The sequence below is a fragment of the Pteropus medius genome, unplaced genomic scaffold (assembly GCF_902729225.1).
Source record: "Pteropus medius unplaced genomic scaffold, Ma_sr-lr_union100, whole genome shotgun sequence".
Classification (NCBI taxonomy): Eukaryota; Metazoa; Chordata; class Mammalia; order Chiroptera; family Pteropodidae; genus Pteropus; species Pteropus medius.
The window spans coordinates 47,844-71,907 of NW_024351545.1; the positions used below are offsets into that span (position 1 = coordinate 47,844).

The 24,064-nt window shown below is 35.2% G+C and overlaps 2 pseudogenes; one reads left to right on the forward strand and one right to left on the reverse strand.

The window, feature by feature from the left end:
* Positions 1 to 3,364: 3,364 nt before the first annotated feature.
* On the reverse strand, positions 3,365 to 3,952 carry LOC120586946 (mitochondrial inner membrane protease subunit 1-like; annotated as a pseudogene).
* Positions 3,953 to 10,088: 6,136 nt separating this feature from the next.
* LOC120586962 (uncharacterized) lies at positions 10,089 to 10,207 on the forward strand (annotated as a pseudogene).
* Positions 10,208 to 24,064: the final 13,857 nt, after the last annotated feature.

Here is a 24,064-nt window from a genome sequence, read left to right on the forward strand (position 1 = left end):
GCTATAACTATTTGGACCATAAAACCATCTTTTTTCATCACTAACCTGCAGTCTCATGAGGAAGCCTTCTGCAATGATTGACATGATTCATTTTTTCCATGCTAAAAAAATTCTACCTGTAATATGAATCTCACTTTAGCTACATTGTTTTCTTTTTCTTTTTTTCAGCATATTTTTTCAAACAGAAGAAAGATGGTAAGACATTCAAGATGAATAAAAAAAAAGCAAATTGATGAGAAGAACCTGGTAAGTAAGCAAAGCAAGTAAGGTTATATGCATTTTTCTCTGAGATTTGACTTATATTTATATCTCATAAGTTTTTATATATAATGTTCCATTATAATTAATATCCAAAGAGTTGACCATTGCAGTTTTGTTTCCTTTTTGAACCAAGGTCCTTAAACATGTGTTCTTTCATTCCCTCTCACTATCCCTCCTTCATTCCTTTCAATTTTTCTTTCTAAAACTTCCAAATAATTAGAAAGTTTTTGTGTTTTTCTAATGATTATTTCTAATTTTGTTTTTTTGCATTGTGGTCAGATATGATCTGTATCTTTTCAACAGTTTGAAATTGTTGAGACTTATGTCACTACCTAATATCTGGTTAGATTTTACAAATATTCCATGGAAGCTTAAAAAGCTTCTACTCTGTAAATTTGGCATTTATAAAGACATTAGTATGATTTTATTATTTATTATTGTTTATTTTTATCTGCCTAATTTTGAAAAATGCAATAATTATGTTAAGTTCTTCAGATTTATGGTGATTTATTTTTAAACTTTTAAACTATATAATGGCATGCTATTTGGCATATAACATGACAGATAATATTTGTCGTGAATTTTTACTTCTTAACAAAGTGACTATTATTTTTACTGCTTTTATCTTTGATTTCTATTTTGATGTTTGTAACCCATGTTCTTTTTGTTGTTGTTCTTTTTCTTTTTCAGTGACTATTAGCAGAGCATATCTTTATTCCACTTTTTCTTTTAACTTTGCTGAGTACTTTATTTTGAGTATGTTGCTTATAAATAGAGTTGGATTTTCTTTTTTGACCCAATTAAGAGTCTTTCCTTCTAAGAGATGAGATTATTCTCTTTACATTTATTTTTAGGATATATATTTATTACTTCTTTTGTCTCATTTCATGTTTTCTTCCTTCTCTCTTCCATTTATTCTCTATCAGTATAGCATCTGATTTTTCTTCTTTAAATTTTTTTCAGTGATTTTGTGTATTAAAGACATATTTAGTTTCACTAATGATTTCTTTTGAATCTTGAAGTACCAACTTTCTCAAGTTACTAATATGAAACAGTATTTAATGACAATCACCTATGAAGATGAATATTTTGTCAAGGATAACATTTCTTTCCATTTCTCAAATTTTTCTTAGTATACTCTGGGAGATTTTCCTAGATAATTACCACATTGTTAAGATAGTATTCTTTTAAAATTTTCATCTTTTCTTTCAAGAATGACATTTGCATCTTGTTTTATAACCTTATTTTCCAAGTCATTTAAATTGAGTTATGTGTTTTAATTCCATATCTGGGCCTTTCATACCACAGTATCTCCATCTGTGACACCTTTACTTGCACCTCCTCTTTACCACCGGTACATATCCTCAACTCATTTTTCTTTCTTTTTTAAATTTATTTTTATTTTTCTATTTTTTATTTTTTTTTAATTTTTATTAAATTTATTGGGGTGACATTGGTTAATCAAATGCTATAGGTTTCAAGTGTACAATTCAATAAAACATCATATGTATATTGCATTGTGTGTTCACCATCCGAAGTTAAATTTCCTTCTGTCACCATATATTCAAACGATCTTTCTAAGTAGAGTGCATGGGCTGTATACTTCCTGAAGATTTGCATGTTCGATGAGATTTTTCTGTTTTCTCTGTATGAAAAAGACACTTTACTAAATGATAGAACTCATGAGTCATGGTTATTTCTCTTAAAAATTAATGTGATTCTCTTTTGGCATTTAATGTTGCAGAGATGTCTGACTCATCTGTTTTTTTGTTTTTTTGTTTTTTAATTTTATTGCAGTTAATCTGGAGTGTTGGATGTTGTTGGATAATGTTATTAGCTTGACCATTCAGCACCCTAAACGGGATGAGAGAACCTGGATCACATATGGATCAAAAAGTGGAGAGATTCTATACATTTGTCACAAAAGTTGTGTTTCAACTCTTTGCTGAAATTATCACACCAGAGGCCAGGTATTTTATATTTGATCTTGTGTTCAGCCTGGCACCTACTCCAAGAACACAAGATGGGTATAACTTTGTCTGGAATCATCCCTGGTGTTTTTACCCACCAACTGGGAGAGTGAATTGTCATTGTGGAGAGCTATCCCTCTATAGTGTCCCAAACTAGCTCTAATTTGGGAATGTATTTTAATATACAAGGAGAAACTGGCCGGATAGGTAAAATTTTGAATGAGAGGAAACTTGAAGCTAGCAGTTTCATTGGTGGCCCCACTTCAATATGTGCTGCAGTTAGTGCCAACAGAAAAAGTGCCTCCATGAGGCGCGGTCTTCATCCATCTCATAGTCTTGCCCTTTCTCAGCGGGCTTCAGGTCCTGCCTCCTTCTTCATTTTAGGAAAGTGCTTTTCTGGGTCAGAATGAGTCCGTGTTGCTATTGAGAAACTGAATAGACAACAGGCTGAGTTGCTGCCAGGTTTCTTGTTGTGCCCATAGGTTTGCTTTTCCCGCCCAGCTCCTATAGGCTCTGAATCTGGGTCTGTCCCATCCATTGCCCACCGTCACACTTCTTGCTGTCATTCCTCATTATTAGAGATTGCTGGCAAAATTTGGCAAGATTTGCTTCACTTACTTCCCGCAGCACTGGAAGCATCACTTCCATGGTGGGGAACCTGAATTGGCTCTTGGTGAGATCTTTGGATGTTGTTTCACCTTGACTTTATAGATCAGATTATCTTCCCTGTTTTTGACAACATGCCTTATTTTCAGCACTGCAGAAGTGTTTCCAGTATTTTACTTTTATGATTTTGTCTGGTTTTGGGAGGAGGATTTGAAACGAGTTGTTTCACTGTCACCTTCCCAAGAATTTAGATTACAGAGAATTTTTCATAAATTGCAGTTTATTTCCTTCCTAAGGATCAGAAAGGTTGTTTTACAAATTCTTTCTTGGGGTCACTCTCAGAATGTGGCTTAGCTCATTTGTTTTTCACTTAATTGATATTAACTTCCTTTGGACTTGTCTCCCAAATTTGGGGGTTCTCCTTTTATATTGAATAGTAATTGTTCTCTCTGTAGTACATAATTCAGTGGCAATAATACATTCACTTGAACAGGGGATGATAATCAAATCAAAAGAATAAATACATACTAATCATCTGAAAAACTGTGGCCATCAGGACTGTCATGTAGAAATTCAAAATCACTCAGAAGCCAAATCTCAAAGAAGTTACATCCTTTAATTAGTCCATATGGAATAGATCCATAGTACCTAGAATCTGTAGAATTCTGTAGATTATTACTTTCTAACCAAACATGATCTGTTGACACCTAACTATAACTTTTAAAGAAATCTGATGGACTATATTTTTGTCTTCTTCTAAACTAATTACTCTTTTACAAATAATTGATTTTGAATCACTTGGACTTTTTTTTGCAATCACAATGTCACCTCTTTTGATGCCATAAAAATGCCAACTAAGATTTTCTGCAAAGACAATATCTGAATTTGGAATTGTAGGCTTCGACGATGGTCAGAACACACTACAACATCACCAATATGTTCAAAAGCACCATGAGCTATGTAGCCATACTGACTAGTATAGCCAATAAGTCGAAAGGTTTTTCCCAGGACACTATGAAGCAAAGTTCTGTGTAGACTCTGCCACCACTGACCACAGATCTGTTCTACAATGCATTCAGTTTTTTCTTAGTTGCAGGGCATCCAGAAAAAAGCATCTAAAGCATGTCTCAAAGCATATATGGGTGATTTATAGCTTCAGGATTCCTCTGACCCCAAAAAGACCAGGAGGCTCTCACTCAGGCCTCAGGTGTGTCTTTCTCACTTGGGCCCTGGAAAAGAGGCACTCCTTTTTTGAGGCCTGTGATCCACAGTGCTCTAACCACACTAGCTCTAGAGGGGTGGGGTATGTGCCTGAAGGAAATGGGCCTAATTGCACTGAGTAGGCCTGTTTGCAACCTTGCTTATTCATGGGCCACCTGTATGGTGGCTGATGGCCTGCAGAGTGATCAAAAGTATTGGAATGAGCCTCACTCCATGCTTTCAGTGTTCCAAGCCTGCCTCCTACTCACAGAAACAATTTATTTTGTAAAATATCTCTGGAAAATGTAACTCCCTGGTTTCCCTGTGCCCTTGAGGGTGCTGTTGGGCGTCTTCCCCCATCCATCAAGTAATGAATACCAAAAAAGGCAAACAAATCTCAAGTATAGGTGGGAAGATAAATCTACTGCAAATAATAATGTTATAGTACAAAAGCAAATATAAAAGATTTTTGGATTATCTTTGCTGTTGCATCTTGTGCATTATTGTTAGCATGATGAGTTGACTAATAATGTTCACTTGTGCTTTATATTGATAATTCCTTACCTCCATTCCTTAACTAAATCCCTTATTGAAATGATTCACATACCAGCAGGCACATTTCAGCTACTTTCAACTTGGCAGCTTAGCTGTCTTTTTAGGGTCTTTTAACCATTTGTACCAAAGGAAATTTAGATTTTGAATGTTATATATTTACATTATCTTTTTAAAGCGTTTAAAACATTTAAAATATTTTAAAATTAAATTTATTGGAGTAACATTGGTTTATATCATTTAAAAAGTGTACAATCTATAATACATCATCTGTATACTGCATTACGTGCTCATCACCCAAAGCCTAGTCTCCTTTTGTCACCATATATTTGACCCCCTTTACCTTCATCCTCCTCACACCCTCATTGTTTTCCTCATAAAAAGTGTGCATTCCAATTTATTTTGTAGGAATTAAGAGTGGTATCCTAGTTTAGAACATTTTGTTTTTCTGACATTTAGTAAGCTGTTAGTAAAAGCTGATGAGTGTAGCTTACTGGCTTCAATTTATATCAGCTATTTAGTAAATTGAATGAGAATACATTAAGCTTATTTTTTGAATGTTCCTTCTTACAAATGTATTATCTGTGTTACAGAGATTTAGCAGCCTGACTAGTGTGGGAAGTAAACTTGTCACTCGTCTCTCCCTTTGCAGGGTCAGGTCTAATAGGGAAGTATGGACCACTAAAGAAGACTCCAGATGATTCAAGTAGCGGTGTTTAGAAACCTCTGAGTCAGTAATAATTCCACACTGAAGCACAGTGCTACAGACACCGTTTGTTTAAATGGACAATGGTGTGTATTAGAGCTGAGACCACTTGTGGTTCTTATCTGTGTACATTTGTCATTATGAGTAAGCAAAATATTTAGCATAAGACCCCTTTCCCTCTAGGTTCATTTGTGTAATTCTTCATAAACTAAAGAAGCAAATTTAAACTCTTTCTCCCAATTATTTTTTAGAAATAATACAGACAGAAAAAGAGTATCTTGTGTAAGTTCATTTGAAATGAAAATTTGAAGTCTAATTAGATTTTTAAAAGACAGGACTAGCATTTCTTGAGTACTTAATACCAGATGCATTATGATCATGTGCTGTTGGTCTTAGGATACTCACTTTACAAATGGTGAAACTGGGTTTAGGAACGTTAAGAGCTTACTGAAAGTAACACAGCTAATAAATAATTTTCAGTCAAGATTAAAATTCAGATCTCTGCTTTCAGACAGACCAAAGTTGCTTACACCGTACTTTCTCCTTTGGTGGAGAGAAATGAAGCTCCATGTCAAATGAGCCAAACTTCCAAACTCAACTCGGATTTAGGGGAAACTGCCTATAATTTTAATCATTAAATGATGAAGACGACATTAGACATCATTTAAAAATTTTGGAGGATAGAAGCATAATGTAAATGAATACAATACTTGTCTATCTTTGGGTTGATATTGGTAAAATTATAACCTCCAATTTTCATTCTTTTTTCTTTTAAAGACAGATTCAGAGAAATTTTGTCAAATTTGATATATATGTATCTGAGAATTTTTCTTTTATAAAGACATTGGACATAATGAATTTTCCCAGTGGAATATGTGGGGAACCAAGTACTCAGGCTTATGACATCAGTTGGCAATGTGGGGACAGACTCCATCACGGATTTTAACAAAGTTAAGAATCATTCAGCTTAGCAACACTTTGCAAAGCAGCACATTCCTCCTGTCTCCTAGGGCAAGACTCTGTATTATGCAGCTCCAACCGTCCAAAGTAAATCTGGCTCCTTGAATGTCTGGACTAATCCTTTGCTGGTCGAGATGAGTTTGCAAAGAGTGGGAAGTGACTGCAGAAACATTATATTATAACCTTTGAGCATGGATTGTTCTTGGAGCTACAGAAAGGAAACCATAGAGAATAGGGATCCTTACATATTTGAATTAATGAAGTAATACATCATATACCCGTACATATATTAATTTATTTGGGAGTCATGGGTTGTCAAACTTTTATTTTTCAAGTAATAACATTTTAAAAAATGCTGCCATCATTTCAAAAAGAAAGGCCACTTTTAAACCAAAAAGAGGAAGACCACATCATCAGGATAAAGAACCACCTTCTAAATGGAATAGCTTTAGCTTCACTGAAAACTCGCTGGATTGCTCTTATCTCTGAGTTTTGCCTGAGCTCGATGGAAGCTAAGCCATGGGTCAGCACTGTCTATAGACTACTGCCAGATAGCCCCTCAATGTGAAGCATTTAGAAGCCAAACATAGGTCCTAGTACTTTGGTTCACTTACCAGACCTGAGGGAAATCTTGGAAAAACGTGTTCTCAAAAAGAAGACCAGAACAGGATCTTGTACATGTTGTATGCTCAAAAAATGTTTGCTGTTGAAACTGAAGAGAGATGAATGTTTGTTAAGTACCAGGATTGAATCTAGGGATAAGCCAGTGGAAGGGACAGAGAGTCTCTAGGTCTCCCTTCAGGATGCTCAGTCTTCATTCATTATCTCACTAATGTTGGGCATTGGGGAGATAGAGAGGTTCAAAAGCCCTGTCCTAAGGAACTAGACAGTCTCTGCTGGAGATCCATGTTGGAAGGACCAGCCTGAGGCCACACTGCATCATCATTGACTGAACATTTCTTCAAAGAGGTCCCAAAGTGCCCTCCATGCCGCTCTCTTCCTCAGTGGTCCATGGGATCCTCTTGCTTCAGAGGGGCAGTGCAGTGTGCTGAGATCACCAATCCACAAGACAGACAAACCCAGTTGTAATGTTTATAATTAAACTTAATATCTACAGATACCTTTCTCCTAAGATTAACTGTACCTGAGGGTATATATCAAAACATAAACATGGCCAACTACACCAAATACAGCCATAAATAAAAATGTAAATGTTATGTAATAAAACCAATTGTTAAAATAACCTACTATGAAATCAAGGTTTATATCTTATTTTTTTAAAAATATTTCTAATGTTTTCTTCCTATATTTATCTCTTTAGATACTGGATGCATATAAATTTATGATTATTACATCCTTTTCATAAACAGTGCCTTTACACCTTCCTCTTGTCCTAATGAATGCTTTTAGTCCTAAATGTTGTTTTACTTATAATTGTATCTCTACTTTTTCTCTTTTCCTTTTGTTCCATTTTTTAAAAATTATATTTTCCTCATATCTATGTCTAATTTCTTTCTTTTCAATATTAAAAAATCACCTTTAAGTGTGTTTGAAAATAAGATACATCTGCTTTTTAAAGTCTAAAAATCTTTGTCTTTAAAAGAGGAATCCAGTCCATTCACATTTATTAATATTTTTGGTTTTATTTCTTTCATCTTACCTCATGAATATCACTTAGGTTACCTTGTTTTTTTTTCTCTCTCTCTCTCCCTGAATTTTGGTGAGTTGATCAAAGTACTATTAATTCTCTCAATTTTCCTCATTAAATTTCAATGATCCTATCATATTTTCCCATTTTTCTAGGCATTACTCTCCTGTAGCCCAGCCCCTTGTGATTTTAATGCCCCTAGTGTTTTTGACAGCTAGAAGTAAATCATTTCATTCTTAATTAGGATATAGGTATAGGCTTTAACTGAATGTTTCAATTGTTTTTGTTGTCATGTAACTTATAGTCAAAGATTAAGAAAGTACATTAGTCCTGTTCTGAAGGAATACCTGTAAAGCAAGTTCCAGGAGAAATGTTTAAAAGTACACTTTGCTTGAGGGAATAGGATAATAGAGCCAATTAAACACAAAATAATAATAGCTTAAACTATGAGGGTCACAGAAGCCCTGGGTCCTTGCCTATTTGCCCACACTCTTCTCACAAGTGGCTGTCTCAGCCATGGGCAAGATTTTGGGTTACAATCCTCTTCCTTCAGCATTGTATGGGTTTCATTCTTCATTTTCTTCTTTCTAATACATCAGTCTAATTTCTGTTGGCCATTTCTTTTGTACATAACATAGTTTTATGTCTGACAATTTATACATTTTTTTATGCTTGAATTTAGGAATTCTGCCAGGATATGCTTAAGTGGAGTTTTTGGGTTGTTTATTCCTGCCCTCACCCCCAGCCCCATCAATTCTGCTTGGAACTCAGTGAGCACTTTATTGTTCTATTTTAATTTATTTTATTTTTTTTTACTTTTTAAATTACAGTTGACATCAATAAACACTTTAAATGTTCATTCCTACATGTTTCTTTCCCCTCCCTTGTTATTCTTATTACTCTTATTATTCATTTGCTAGGTCTCTGCATCTGTCCTCCAAGCTCTTTTCAGATATTTCTCTCATAATTTTCATCTCTCCGTATTTTTACTTTCTGTGTTGAGATATCTTTTACTTGATCATACAGTCCAAACTCAGTTCTCAACAGAGAATAACAACTCCTTCGATTCATCTGTAGAATTTGTAAAGTTAAAAAGAAATAGAAAAAAGAAGAAAACTCTGAATTTCAGGGTCTTTTTTTTTTCCATAATGGGACTGAATTTCTTTAAGTACTTTTTTTTTTAATCTCATTCAAAAATTGAAGCTGTCATTTTTCTTCTCTAGCAGTTCTAGCTTACAATGAGCTCCGAGTTGGGGGCATTCTGCTTGTTTTTCCCTCCCTGGCGCTGGGTTCTGCAGGTGCTATCATTATTTATTTATTTATTTTCTTATGCGTGGTTCTTTTCACGGTTGGGATGGTATATGAGCAACTGAGGAGGCTCTTGAGTGATGGGAATCCAAGTGAAAGCCATAATCTGTGCTCCTTTGAACTGGTAATATACCTCTTGGTAAGCAGTTAGTCCTCGCTCATGGGAAGGTCTGCGGGTCAGCAGTGCAAACCCTGTCTATTTCTTAATTTCTATCAACTTTCTGTAAAACCTGCTACACAAAAGTTTTGCGTGTATAAGCTTCGTTTGTTAGTGTATAAAACTAAGGAAGGTAATTCAAGAACCCAGATGGTAATAAAGGAAAAGTTGTAAGATGTCAAGAAGTCAGCTGAGGTAAGAAGTGGTCACAGAAATATGAGCCCCAGAGGAAAACACAGAAATCTTGAAGAGGGAATTGGACTTTCACTATGAGGCGTGCTGGAGACCAGGAGTAGTTGCGCCTAGGTTTTGAGAGGCAGGATGACCCTGGATGTCATTTAGATTAAATTTTTAAAAGCTCAACAAGGTTACAAATGATATTAAAAATGATAAACAATGGACTGAAGAGAAACGTTTCACTCATCTGCATAATGAAAAGATTCTGGAGTTCTGAGTTTGAATTTTTTTTTCTCCTTTAACTTCTGATATCTTTATTTTTTCCTAGAGTCTGGATACATGAAGTCTTTAAGGGCAGTCCTCAGTATTATTGAAGGCTCACACTCTAGGTTCTTTAAACTACTTCAATATTTGCAAATGTGAGAATGTGCATTACATAATTGGGAAACTATAATTTGAGATTATACTAACAAATTTACTCAATATTGATACAGCTACACAAAATTATACATGGAACACATGGATTTTAATATTACAGAATTTGTCTATGGCCATACTATCATGAACAAGCCCGATCTCATCTAATCTGGGAAGCTAAGCGGGGTCAGGCCTGGTTAGTACTTGGATGGGAGACCATCTAGGAAGACCAGGTGCTGTAGGTGTAAAAAATAAAAATTAAAATAAAAAAAAAAAAGGGGATTGTAAGCTGACAAAGTCCTTGCAATCTGTGAGAATATATTCATTTTATAATTTAAAATGGACTTTTAACTAGAAGCTGAGTCTTCTACGTATGAAACTAAAATTGCTGGAATATCTTCTGCTTAAGATCAGTAATGGTCCTAAAAGCACGATGAGGAGGGTTTGCTTCTGACTCTAGCAGTGAGAACGGAAAGGTTTCCAGGGCAGGGAACCATGCAGGATCTGACATGAACCGTCCTCTTTTTCTCTTCTGATAAAAGGGTGGTGCACAGATCACCAGTACAGGCATCACTGGGCACTCGTTAGAAATACATAGCCCCAGTCTTCACTCCAGAATTTCTAAATCAGCTCTGCATTTTAAGAGGAATCTCCAGGTGGTTTGTATGCACTAATCTATTCCACACTGTTTATTTTGACATCATTTAAGGTAAACACATTTTTACTTCATGATTCAAATTGGTAAGAATTATTATTTTCAAATGAAAAATAGGCAGATAGTGGAATAGATAGGCAAATAGAGTGGCTGCCCCAATGACTAAGTCCCAACAATTTTCACACAATAAAAATGAATTATTCAGTCTATAATAGTTATTGATTGCCAGTTTGATGTGGGCCCCTGTTCCAAATACAGTAACATTTTTTTCCTAAAATTATAACACAGAACTATAATTCTGGGAGGTGTTAGTAGGATGTTAATAGATGTCCCACTGTATTAGTTTCCTATGGCTGCTGTCATATATAACCACAAACTTGGAGCCCTAATATAGCACAAATTTATTATCTTACCGTTACAGTGTAAAAAGTCTAAAATGGGTCTCACTAGGCTAAAATCAAGGTGTGAGGAGAGCTATGTTCCTCCTGGAGGCCTAGGGGAGAATCCATTTCCTTCCCTTTTCCAGTTTCTAGAGGCTGCCTTCTCCTCCTTCCATTTTCAAAGCCAGCAAAGGCCAGTAGTGTTTCTCATGCTGCTTCATTCTTAAATCAATTCTCTGCCTCCCAATTCCACTTTTAAAAACTTTACTGATTACATTGGGCCCACCTAGATAATCCAGGGTAATTGCTGCTATAAGGTCAGTTTATCAACCTTAATTCTATCTGTACACTTAATTCCCCTTTCCCATGCAAGGTTCCAGGATAAGGACAGAGGCATCTTTGGGAGGCATTATTTTGCCCACTATACCCATGAAATAGAGATTTGGTGGTCACATAAATCACATAATATTTCCTCTTGGAGCTTTGCGATATACATCAGTATAGAAAAGGCTCCGAGAATTCTTGAAGAAGCCTATTTAACTTTGCCTAATCCAGGAACCCTTCTTTCTTTTACATGCACATTTCTTGAAGCCGAGCCTGAGAAGTATGGAGACATTCAGAGTAAATTAAAGAACTGGTTTCTGCCCCAGAGAAGTTGAAGAGAGCTTTTTATTTTTGTAATCGCGTATTGCAAATTAATCTCGACTTCATTAGTGCTGAGGGAATGTAGGAAAGAAGACTGAGTGAGAACATCTGTGGAAACCAGAAGCTCTAATTACCAGGCTGCGGTTCCATTATAAGGCAACATTGAGTGTGGCAGCAATTGTGGGCGTCTACTCCTATTTCCATTTTTACCAGGGACATATTGTGGTTTTATGAATGATTTTTAAAAATCTATCCAGGTCATTTTGATAATCACTATAACTCTATTTCTCATTTGTGAAATTGGGTTAACAGTATCTCTTTTATTCAATAGCAGCGTGGGTTTTTAATTAATGGTAAATGCTTTTTGACATCTACGTCCAGAAAGAGTTATTAAATTTCAGTGCCAAATATTATGATGGTAATTAGGACTAGCTCACCGATATCTTATTACATGTCCAACTTTTTCATTAGTTCACTGCATAAACCATCAATGGCTACATACAGTATTAATCTTATAGCCAGAGCAACCAGCTGCTTTCATCTTTTAGATAGCCCAAGAAATATAAACTAGAGAAAGCTCTGTCTTATAAAAAAACAATTCCCAGAAGGCATTTGTTTTATGTGGTGAGCATAATGATTGCTTGCAATAAAAAAGCCTTGAAAGATCTCACTTGTTCTAAAATTATTCATGCAGCAAGTATGCTATTGATGACAATCTGTTTTTATGATAATATATTATAAACTGTTCTGAACTTACTCAACAAAGCATAGTATAATGCTTGCAAACTTCCCCAGGACCTCTTTTGCTAAGATACCTATTTGCTTCCTTGATTAGGAAAAGCTAAAGAATGTAGGCATTTTAAAAAGAGAAAGTACAAATCAGTTGTTATCTACTATGAACTGGAACTTGTAATTTTAAAGAGACAGAAGAGGGAGATTGTTAAAATCTCTGACTTACATTCTCAATAACCTTATTTATCTTAGTACAAATGCTGTCGTGAGCTCCTAATCTGTGTGTATGTCACAAAAGAAGGCAACCTATTTATTTTACAAGTTGATAAGAGCAAAGGGGCTTTCCCAATTCTGATCTTAAATTTGACTTGGGATTGCTCTAGGTTTTCAAGCAACTACAGTCGACCCTTGAACAACACAAGTTAGAACTGCATGGGTCCACTTATAGGCGGGTTATTTTTTCAATAAATACGGCCCATTTTATCCTTTGCTTTTTCACATCCACAGCTCCAACCAACCACATATGGAAAACAGCATTTTTGAATTCCTAACTGCCATTTCCAACTGCCAATTCCCAGCTTCAGATCAAAAATACTGGTTTCAATCCACAGTTGGTAGATGTCCTGGGCTGACTGTGGAGTCAGAAGTTACACCTGGATTTTCTACTGTGCGAAGTCAAAGCCACGAAATCCCTTGTTCAAGGGTCAACTGTATTCATATTTCTAGTGAGTATTATTATTTAGGTTCTTTAAGGTTCTTGTTTTTGTAGAGTATGTAACACATTAACGTATTTTACTTTAAAAATAGTTATTGCGGTTGTTATACCAGGGTGAATCCACATGAAAAGAAAGTTGAAATACATATTAAAAGAAGATGTGTACCCAGATCTTAAAGGGGTTAAATCTCACTCTTGCTTCACTCAAATTTTGTTACAATTTTAAATTGAGTTTATATACACACGGACTGAGGGGAAAATGGCCTACTGAAACATTTATTTTGTGTTGTCATCTATTTTCACCATCTGCAAGATTTACTAATTATTATATGAAAGATGCTTTTTATCCTCAATAGCAGGATTTTTTCCCCTTATTTGCTTTCCCTCCACTTCATTTTGCCTATAGATGTAATTTGGGTAAATATTTAAAAATAGGTGAATCAAAGTTTGGTTGAAGTTGACGAGAACAAGCAAATAAATTGATAAATATCTTGGTCTTCTTTATAAGCTAGGTTACAAAAATAATTATGTAAAATAAAATTTAAAAATAGGCATAGACATCAGAGTAAAGGAATATGGTTAGAGAAAAGTAAAATGAAACCAAGCATGAGGTCACACTTAAAATGCACTCTACTCTTTTAATACACAAACCCTTGTTCAGGCTAACAGCTATATTCACATTTGGTTTAGCAGTCCATGAAATGAGGAGAAATAACCTGAGAATCTTTTCAAGATAAAAGGAAGCCAGTTATTCAGCTGGAGTCTATTTCTAACAATGAGGTAAGAGGAGAAAATGAAACTCTGTCTCTGTATCTGTGTCTTACTATCTTTCTGTGTCTGTCTCACTCTCATTCTGAGATTGAGGGTAATGCCTGAGTTTATGCAGTTGAGTTCTCTGAAGTTAAGTGAGCTTATGATACAACTCTATATTTCCTTGAACTGGGCTGTTCAAAGAACAGAATTTAAAAATCTAACTACCTTTTTATTTTCAGAACAGAGGGGAGTGGTGTAGCTGATCATCTGAAAATATCAGATGATACAACAGAATTTTATTTTATATCTGAAAGGCAACCATGGGACTTTAAGACAAAATCCAACACAGTTCATTAGAGATGCTAAACCAGTCATGACCAGCTGGCACTGCAGAAAACTGAAGGTCACCAACAAAAGGAATTATCAGTGAGAGCAAAGAACTAAGGGAAAGTCCTCATGCAGTCATTGATGGATGACTGGTATGCCCCAGTGGTACAGGAATTCTGTGTGTGCTTACAAATCCGAGACAGCAACATCTAGGGAATCCAGTGATTTCCACCATCAATTACTATGGGTGAAAGTGGCTCTTGGTTTTGAATGCTCACATGTCACAGTGCCTTGGAGATGTGGGTCTGGTCCTGGCTCTGTTACTAACTAGCTCTGTGAGTCTGAGATAATTGCTTTCCCATTTCCCAGTCCATTTCTCCTCAATACAATTTGAATTGAACTAGATACCCTTCAAAGGCCATTCCAGGACCTACAGTTTAAGCAAGGTAGTAATATCCCCTCTAAACCTCATGTACATAAACATATTTTTTTATGCCTCTCTAAAGCCAAAGTGAATTGCTCATAGCCCATATTTCAATGACGAGAGAAGGGGAGGGAGAGAGAGAGAAACTAAACACTAAACAAACTAAGCAAACAAACAAGAAATGATTTTAATCTTATCACTTCAAAGTATCTTATTTTGTTCTGGTTTAGAACTTAGTCTTTTGTTTTTAGTGGAGTCACAATTCAAGCTCTCTGTTAGGGTTGTCTTTTCCTCACAAGGGTTCTACCTTGTTCTCTTAGTCCTTGCTGCTGTCCTTGATGTTCTCCTCCTCTGCTTTGTTACTCCTTCTTTTCCTTACGATAACTTCTGGGCACCAGGGGAAGCCTATATAGTAACATGTGAGAAGAGATGGGGTCTGGCCTATTTGGCCTCCACGTGAGCATCTCATTCTCACAGCGCTAGCTTCCTCTCTGCACTGCCAGTTTCCACTTATCCTTCTGACATGCACCAGCATCTGCTGCTGGTGCCCTTGGTTGTAGCCATGCCATCCAATCTTTAGGTCTATGGACTTTGTGCCCTCTTTATCCTGGCCCTCATCCTTCTCAGCTTTCTATCCCCTCTGCAGCATGTAGGAACTGCAGGATAGGAGCCATCCATGAGGAGTCAGGAATTTTAAGGCTCTCTACCTAAATATGCTATGCCTCCATTTCTATTCCCTTGAATCTAAACTATGTTGGCTTAGGGAATATAGCAATATCTCTTTTTCATTTCCTCCCTCCCTCCTTCCCTCCCTCCCTCCCTCTTTTCTTCTTTCCTTCCTTCCTTCTTTCCTTCCTTCTTCTTTGTATACTCAGATTCTTCTGTCCTCAGATCCTCAAACCCCCTTAGGAGTTTCCATTTTGCACCAAACTAGTCTCAATCCTGGAAAGGAGGGTATTCACCTATATCTGTCTCTCTTTTCTGTCTCCCGGTTGGGAGGAATGCTTTCTTTTTTTTTTTGATGGGATATCATATTCATATTCTATCACATATTCTATCTTTCTGTTTCATACTAAGCATTCTATATTCAAGCCCTCTCAGTTTTAATGCTTTGAAGACTACAAAGGAATTTCACCCCCCTTAACCTAGTTTGCCTCTTGCAAATTAGAAATAAAAAAGTCTGGTTTTATTGTCTTCAAAATGTGCATCATCAGCTAATTTAAGAAGTTAGAAGCTGAAATTTGACTACTTTCTTACTTGTTTCTAAGCAAGAGATTCCAAGACTTCTATGAGCAGAGGATAAAATTCTCTAAAAATATTAAAAAATAGAATTCAGCTATATAAAAAATAATTCTATACCATGATCAAATGGGGTTTATTCCAAGGCTTCAAGGCTAGTTCAGCATTTGAAAATCAGTGTGAGCATGTTAACAGGCTAAAGAAGAAAAATCACATGATCATATTAATGATGTAGGAAAATCATGTGATAATATCCAACTTTCATTCATGATTTAAAAATTCTTAGGAAAGTAAGAATATAGGAGGGGAATTTTCTCAGCTTGCTAAAGAACATCTACAAAAAGCCCCAGCAGCTAACCATTATACTTCACTGCGAAAGATTGAATGTTTTCCCCTTCAGATCAGGAAAAGGCAAGGATGTTTACTCTCACCACTGCTACTTAACAGGAGAGGTGGAAACTGTTTCCCTTCCATTATCTGCAGATGTTTTAAAGTCTCTTCCTCTCTACACTATGATACTGTTCATTCTTCTAAGTTTGTGGACAAACCTTTGAAGGATTGTTTGAATCAGAATACGATTGAGAGCACAAACAAACTTCTCACAGAAACTAGTTGGACATTTTTCATTTTTCCAAAAACAATTTTATTCAGTTTTGCTCTTCTTTATTCCCTGGAAATAGCAGTTCCATAAGTTTCTTCCTACTTTGTAAGTACTTGCTATTCGGAAATTAATTGGCACAGAACATGAGCAACCGTTTGACCTCACTATCAATATCCTCCCCAGTTTCTGTTTTATGTTATCTAGCGGTGAGTGAGTTTTTTGGAAATGAGTATTTTGGGGGGAATGGAGGAGAGAATCATACCTTTGACCTGCTTATTGATGGAATTACCTGTGAGGATGCTATCAGTTTACCCCTCACTCAAAGTAGCAGGAGAACAATCTTGTTTCCTAGGAGACAATCACCTTACAGGCTACCAAAAGGAAACCAGGTCTCTGAAAACTTATTCTGGTAACAGGTGTGTTTGTATCCTTAAAACTCTAAGGATAGGAGAGTATATTTTGCAAGTCATGAAAGAGAGATGATCAGATTAATGATCGATTTATGCTTCTTAAAGAACTGGTATAAAATAATATTCCATAGTCACAGCCTGAAGAATGTAGAGCCTGTGGTCAATTTATGATACAACTGATGGAGCAGTACCCTCTAGTGGTCAGAGCCTGTGTTGCCGAATGAAGCAAAAGGGCATCTTGTAATTCGGAAATTAAGGCTAAGGAAATAGAGTCTTGTCTTAGTTTGGGCCACTGGTAACATCTGATGTCCAATACCGTGGCTGTAATAATATGCAAGATGTTACCACTGGGGGAATCTGGATAAAGGGGTCATGGGATCTCTGTATTATTTCTTACGACTGATTAATCTACAATTATCTCAAAATAAAATAATTAAAAAAAAGTAAAAAGAAAAGAAAAGCAACAATGATCCTATATTCAGTACCTATGCCCCATATACACTTTCTAGTACCTAGAACAGTTTCTGGCACATAGAAGGCACTTACTTTATTTAATAAAGAAGACATAACTGTGAACAAATAAGACATAAAGTACGCAATGTCACCTAGCTAGAAGGCAATCTTGGATTTGAATAAGGAAAGTTATTATAGTCCTGATCAGAGCACTTCTGAGATTTCTTTACCTGTGAAATGAAGATAATAATTCCAGCTCTATCTACTGCACTCAGTTGCCATGAGACCATTCATTTATTGTCAAATATTTGTTGAATACCAATCATATATCTACTGTAAACACAATGGTGATGGCAGATATGTTCTTGCCCTCATGAGTTTTATATTCTAATGAGGGAGACAGAAAACAAATGGACAAAGAAACAAAGTCGATCTAAATTGTGCTAATGGCTCTGAAGGCAATGATGGAAGGGTTGAGATAGGGAACCAAAGTTTGGGACAGTAGAGGGTGTGTATTGGTGTGATCTTAGCTGCTGTAGATAGAGGAACAGGGTAATTAGCAAGAGCTCAGAGAAGGTATACGTTACTTGAGATGTACTGAGAGCTGGCCATTGGGAAACATTGGAGAGGATGGGAGACTAGTTTGTTCCAGATGGGACAATATGTGTGAAAGCCATGTGGTGTACAGGAGCTAGTTGTATTTACAGACACTGAGAGAAGGCTGCTATGAAGCCATCAATGAAGCTATATAAAAAATAATTCTATACCATGAAGGCATGGATCAAAATTAGGGACTTAAAAGTCTCTGAAGCAAAAACTCTGATGCGTTTGCTGCATTTAAGTCAGTTAAAACCAAAGGTTTTATGAGAAAAATGCTTTAAATCGTCCCATTGGTCCTTTCCTTATTCCATGCCATGGGGACGTCTCTACTCCTGCCCATTTTCTAGGGTAGCAGGAGAGTTTATTAAAACACTTGGATTTATCTTTCAGTGTTTTCTTCTTTCCTGTTCTCCTGCACTCAAGTTTCAGTGCTTTTTTTTTTTTATCTCAGGGATTTTTTGCAGTTTTTTCAGTCTTTTGGTTAAAACTCTAGACTATTTAAGGAATAAGGCTGGATGCCGTTTTCCTCTTTCCATTGGCTCTCCATACCAATTATTTCTTTTAATTCTTATGCTTTTAAAAATTTATATAAACAAAATATAATATAAAACACAGGTAAACAAAGTAATATAAATTTAAATTACCTGTAATCTTGCTATGCGGGCATAAGTAAACATTATTAACATTTTAATGTATTCTCTGTAACCTGCTTTTTTCCTTTCTATTTTCCCTTGCAACTCATCTATCCTACCACTAGGTGATGGAAGATTGTCATAACATTGGTAGGTTGATTAAAATACAAGTAAACTCTTTTCCACTTTTTATACTTTTCAAAACACTCTTATTTAGACTTTAAAAGTTACTAGCAAAATCAGCTTTTAAAGAACCTAATGCCTAAGAGAAATGTATATGCTGTACTTATTATTATACAACTTCAAGACAATTCTATAATTAATTGTGTTGCCATTCATTTAAAGTTTATTTTGGTGTCAAAAATCTCTAGAAAATTGTATGTGATTTTGAGGACTCAATCATAATAAATAGTAAGATGTCTGCAGACTCTGATATTAACTGAAAGAATAATTTTCTTTTTATTCTTTCTGATATCTAGTTTTCTAAGTTTCTCTTATATCAGGAAGAAGATAAAAACAGCTATGGATTAAATTTTTTAAATCTCAACAACCTAGCAGAATATATAGTAGATGATAGATATTCAAGAAACATATTCATTTCTCTTATTTCCATTCTCCTTTCTGAACCTAAGAACATATAATCTGCTCTGGATTATTTTTTCCCAATTAAATGAAGATATTTTTCCTTATTCCACACTCACTCCCTCCCTTCCTACCTTTGTCTCTCTTGCAAGAGTTACTACTCTCCTCCACCTTCTCTCTAGCTGGGTATAAATTAGAATCTAATTAGATAAACTAGTTCTTGCTAATTAACCTTGGCTATTTATTACTTTTAGCAAGCCTTCAATCAAGAAATATTTAGACCTAATATGCATCAGGAACTGTGGTTAAATCCGTTGGAGAAAAAATAGTAATAAAAATTATAAAAGACTAAGTAGCAATTGGTTTGCTTTACAATTCTTTATAGTTCTTTAAGAAATTCTACACTCCTCCCACCAAGTCCTATATCTTTTTCACATAACATTATATTTTGAACAGAAATTAGAAAAGTTTTAACTGATTTCGTCATGTCCCAGTTGTCTTCTTTCTCTTTTTATATATGTTACCTAAGAGGAATAGAGCAGGATTATGTATTTCTCACTTTTTCTCATGTCATTGGATGAAAAAAAAAATCAATCCTGACATTTAGATTTCCAACTGTTATACTATAAATATACAAAAATGTAATGCAACTGGAAAGTCTGAACAAAAAAATTGTTTGAGGTGTCCCATTTCAAATATCAGCCTCATATATAGCCATTAAATAACTCATATAGTTTTAAAGATTTTATTTTTAAAATATGCCTTCCAGAGATATTTTCTTAATTTTCTGCTTCTCTCTCTCTCCTTCTCTTTCTCTCTTGAGTGCGCGTGTGCACATGCACGCATGAACACACACACACACACACACACACACACACACTTAAGAAATTAATTTCATTTTATCTCCTTGCATTTGGAACAAGTTTGGTAGCAAGCTTGGAGACAAAATGGAAAGGAGCCATTTAGCCTAAGAAACTAGACTGTAGCTTTCCTCTAATGAGAAATAATAAGATAGAGATGAGAAAATATCAAAAATTTCTGATAGTGATTTAATGTTACCCATTTAAGAGGCATCTGACAGTTTTAAATACGGAAAGTTTAGTTTCTCATCCACATCAACAGATATTAAAATGTCTACAATTCCTTATGGCTATGTCATTCTGGATGTACATAATGCCTTTTTAAAATAAGACTTAGCAAAAAATCTCCATAAAAATCTGGAGGTTTGGAAGAAAAAAAATTACTTTTTTATGACAACTAAATACTTCTTAAATCATTAAAATGTTTCTTCACTTTAGCCATGTGTTCCCACTGAAGGTTAAATCTTGAATATAAAAATGTTTTCTAGCCTAAAGATCGGAAGCATTTCCTCTTCTTCCAGGCCCAGCCCCTATTTCTCAAGGGACTTACTCTAAGTCCCATAGCTATCTGGGGTGGAGCTGGGCCTAGAACCCCTGCCTGTGACACTCAATCCAATCTTTGTGCTAAGTTGTCCCATCAGTCCTGGAGGGCTCCAGCCTTCCCAACTTTTCCTCTGAGATCCTTTACGTTGAAAGGCACTGTGCTTCAATATTAGAGCAGGAACGATGAATCCTATCCTAAAGTGTTTAGACACAGAAATATAGCACTGAAACATAGACATAAACAAACATGAATGTCATAGTCTAGTCCTCAGTCTAGTATATACTATGCTTTCTGTAATAATTGTACTAATATTAACAAAAAACTTTGAAGCAGAAATCAAACCAGACAAAAGAATGGTGAGTCTTAATATGAAAGCTAGAAGTTATTTACCTAAGATACTCATATTAAGGCTTTCAATTATTTTCTGCTTATTTAAAATCATTGCATAAGAAAAGCACCAAACTTCAATAATTTGCTCCAGATCCTTACCTACTCCTAGAGAACTTTTGTATAAATATGCTTCTGTCTTCCATTTTTTTTCCACACAAGCAGCAATTCAGTCATTTTTCTTGTATCTTATTTAGACCATTGAGAATTCACATGTAGTATTCAGCATTTCTTTTCTTTTTGACATATAAATAACTTGACTTCTTCTATTAACTTTTTCAATTCTCCAACAATTGAGGAAATAGTAAGGGATTGGTCTCCCAAAACTTATGCTAAGCAACAAAAGAGATTTAGAGGGGGACAAAATTTCTGAAGTGATAATTCATTACAGCTATATTTTATGCTTTGATTCAGGAAATGATAGGCAAAAGCAGAGAAATCTGATATTTATTATTCTAGGATAAAAGCATGCCAAGGATCAATAGAAGGTATCCTAAAAGCACGTATCTTGACTTTCAAAGAAGAGTGATTGAAGATTTGTTTAGAAGTGTTAGCATAGAGCTAAGGGAATGTCACCCTCCCTTAGGGTGACAGAAATATAGGAAATTCTAGGAAGGAAAAAAGTAGTCTTAACTTGAAGATATTTCTAGAAAACAGTTGTTTTGAAGGATGTGGAGGAAAAGGAACCCTCATACACTGTTGGTGGGACTGCAAATTGGTACAGCCACTATAGAAAACGGTACAGAGGTTCCTCAAAATATTAAGAATTGATCTTCCGTATGATCCAGCAATCCTTCTACTGGGTATTTACCCCAAAGACTTGAAAACCCATATCCGAAAAGATATTTGCAGACCGATGTTCATAGCAGCATTATTCATAGTGGCCAGGACATGGAAGCAGCCAAGATGTCCTACGATAGATGATTGGCTAAAGAAGCTGTGGTACATATATACAATGGAATATTACTCAGCCATAAGAAGGGAAAATTTAGGTTTAATTTTGTGAGTAAACCTTCATCCTGAACTCAGAACTCTCATTTGGAGCAATTTCACGAGTATTAAGCAGTACTGCAAAAGAAATTATTTGTTCCACTTCTTTTTCTGGTACTTCATTATTAGAGTATTGGAACACTATGGATTTTGAACATTGATTTTGTATCCTGAAATTTTTCTGTATTTACTTATGTTTTCTAGTAGTGTTCTTGTGGAGTCTTTAGGGTTTTCTATATAGAGAATCATGTCATCCGCAAAAAGTGACAGTTTGACTTCTTCGTTTCCTATTGGGATGCCTTTTATATCTTTCTCTTGCCTGATTGCACTAGCTAGAACCTCTAGTGTTATATTTAATAACAGTGGCAATAGTGGACAGGCTCGCTTTGTTCCTGATCTTAGACAGAAGGTTATTACTTTTTCACCATTAAGTATAACGTTGGCTGAGAGTTTGTCACAGCTGGCCTTTATTATGTTAAGGTACTTTCCTTCTATATTGATTTTAAGTGTTTTGATCATAAATGGATGCTGTATCTTGTCGAAGGCTTTTTTGCATCTATTGATGTGATCATATGATTCTTATTTTTAATTTGTTTATGTGGTGTATCACATTAATGATTTGAATATGTTGAACCATCCCTGTGCCTCTGGGACAAAGTCCACTTGATTGTAGTATATAATCTTTTTAATATGTTGCTGTATTTGGTTCACTAATATATTATTTAGGATTTTTGCATCGGTGTTCATGAGAGATATTGTTCTGTAGATTTCTTTTTTTGTGTTACCTTTATCAGGTTTTGACATCAGGGTAATATTGGACTCATAAATTGAGTTAGGAAGTGTAGCCTCCTCTATGATCTTTTTGAAGAGTATGAGGAGAATAGGTAATAAATTTTCTTTTGATAGAATTCATTGAAGCCATCTGTTCCTGGACTTTGACTTTTTGGTAGGTTTTTGATGATTGTTTCAATTTCCATACTGCTGATCGGTCTATTTAGATTTTCCAGTTCTTTTTGATTCAGTCTGGGAAGGTTGTATTTTTCTAAGTACTGGTCCATTTCTCCTAGGTTATTAAATTTGGTGTTATATATTTTTTCATACTATTCTTATATGATCCTTTGTATTTCTGTGGTGTCTGTTATAATTTCCCTTCTTTCATCCCTGATTTTGTTTATGTCCTTTCACTTTTTTCTTTAGAGAGTCTAGCCAGGGGTTTTCAATTTTATTAACTCTCTCAAAGAACCAGTTCTTTGTTGCATTTACTTTTTTCCATTTAAAAAAAAAAATTATTTATTTCTGCTCTAATTTCATTATTTCTTTTTTTTTAAATGAGTTTAGGCTTTGTTTGTTCTTCCTTTTCTAGGTTTTTAAGATGAAGCATTAGGATGTATATTTGGGCTCTTTCTTGTTTTTGGAGATAGGCCTGTAATGACATGAAGATTCCTGTTATTACCGCTTTCTCCATTTCCCAAATGTTTTGATATGTTGTTCTATCATTATCTTTCATTTGTATGTATTTCTTGATCTCTCTTTTAATTTCTTCTTTGACCCAATCATTCTTCAGCAGCATGTTATTTTATCTCCATACATTTGTGGATCTTCTTGCTTTCTTTTTACAATTGATCTCTAGTTTCAAGGCATTATGATCAGAGAATATCATTGGTATTTAAACTATCTTATATTTGTTGAGGCTATCCCTGTGTCCCAGTTTGTGGTTAATCCTTGAGAATGTTCCATGTGCACTAGAGAAAAATGTATAAGCAGTTGTTTGGGGATGAAAGTTCTCTAAATATCAATTATGTCCAGTTAGTCTAATGTGTCATTTAAGGATGTTATTTCTTTATTGATTTTCTGTTTGGATGATCTGTCCATATTTGACAGTGGGATATTTAGGTCCCCTACTACAATAGTGTTTTGGTCTGTTTCTCTCTCTAGTTCTGTTAATAATTGCTTTATATATTTTGGAGCTCCCTGACTGGGAGCATAGATATTAATAAGTGTTATACCTTCTCAGTGCATGATTCCCTTTATTATAATGAAGTGTACTTTAGTATCTTTCTTTACCTTTTTTATTTTGAAGTCTATTTCGTCTGATATTAGAACGCCACTCCCACTTTTCTCTGAATGTCATTTGCTTGAAATATCATTTTCCACCTTTTCACTTTGAATCTAT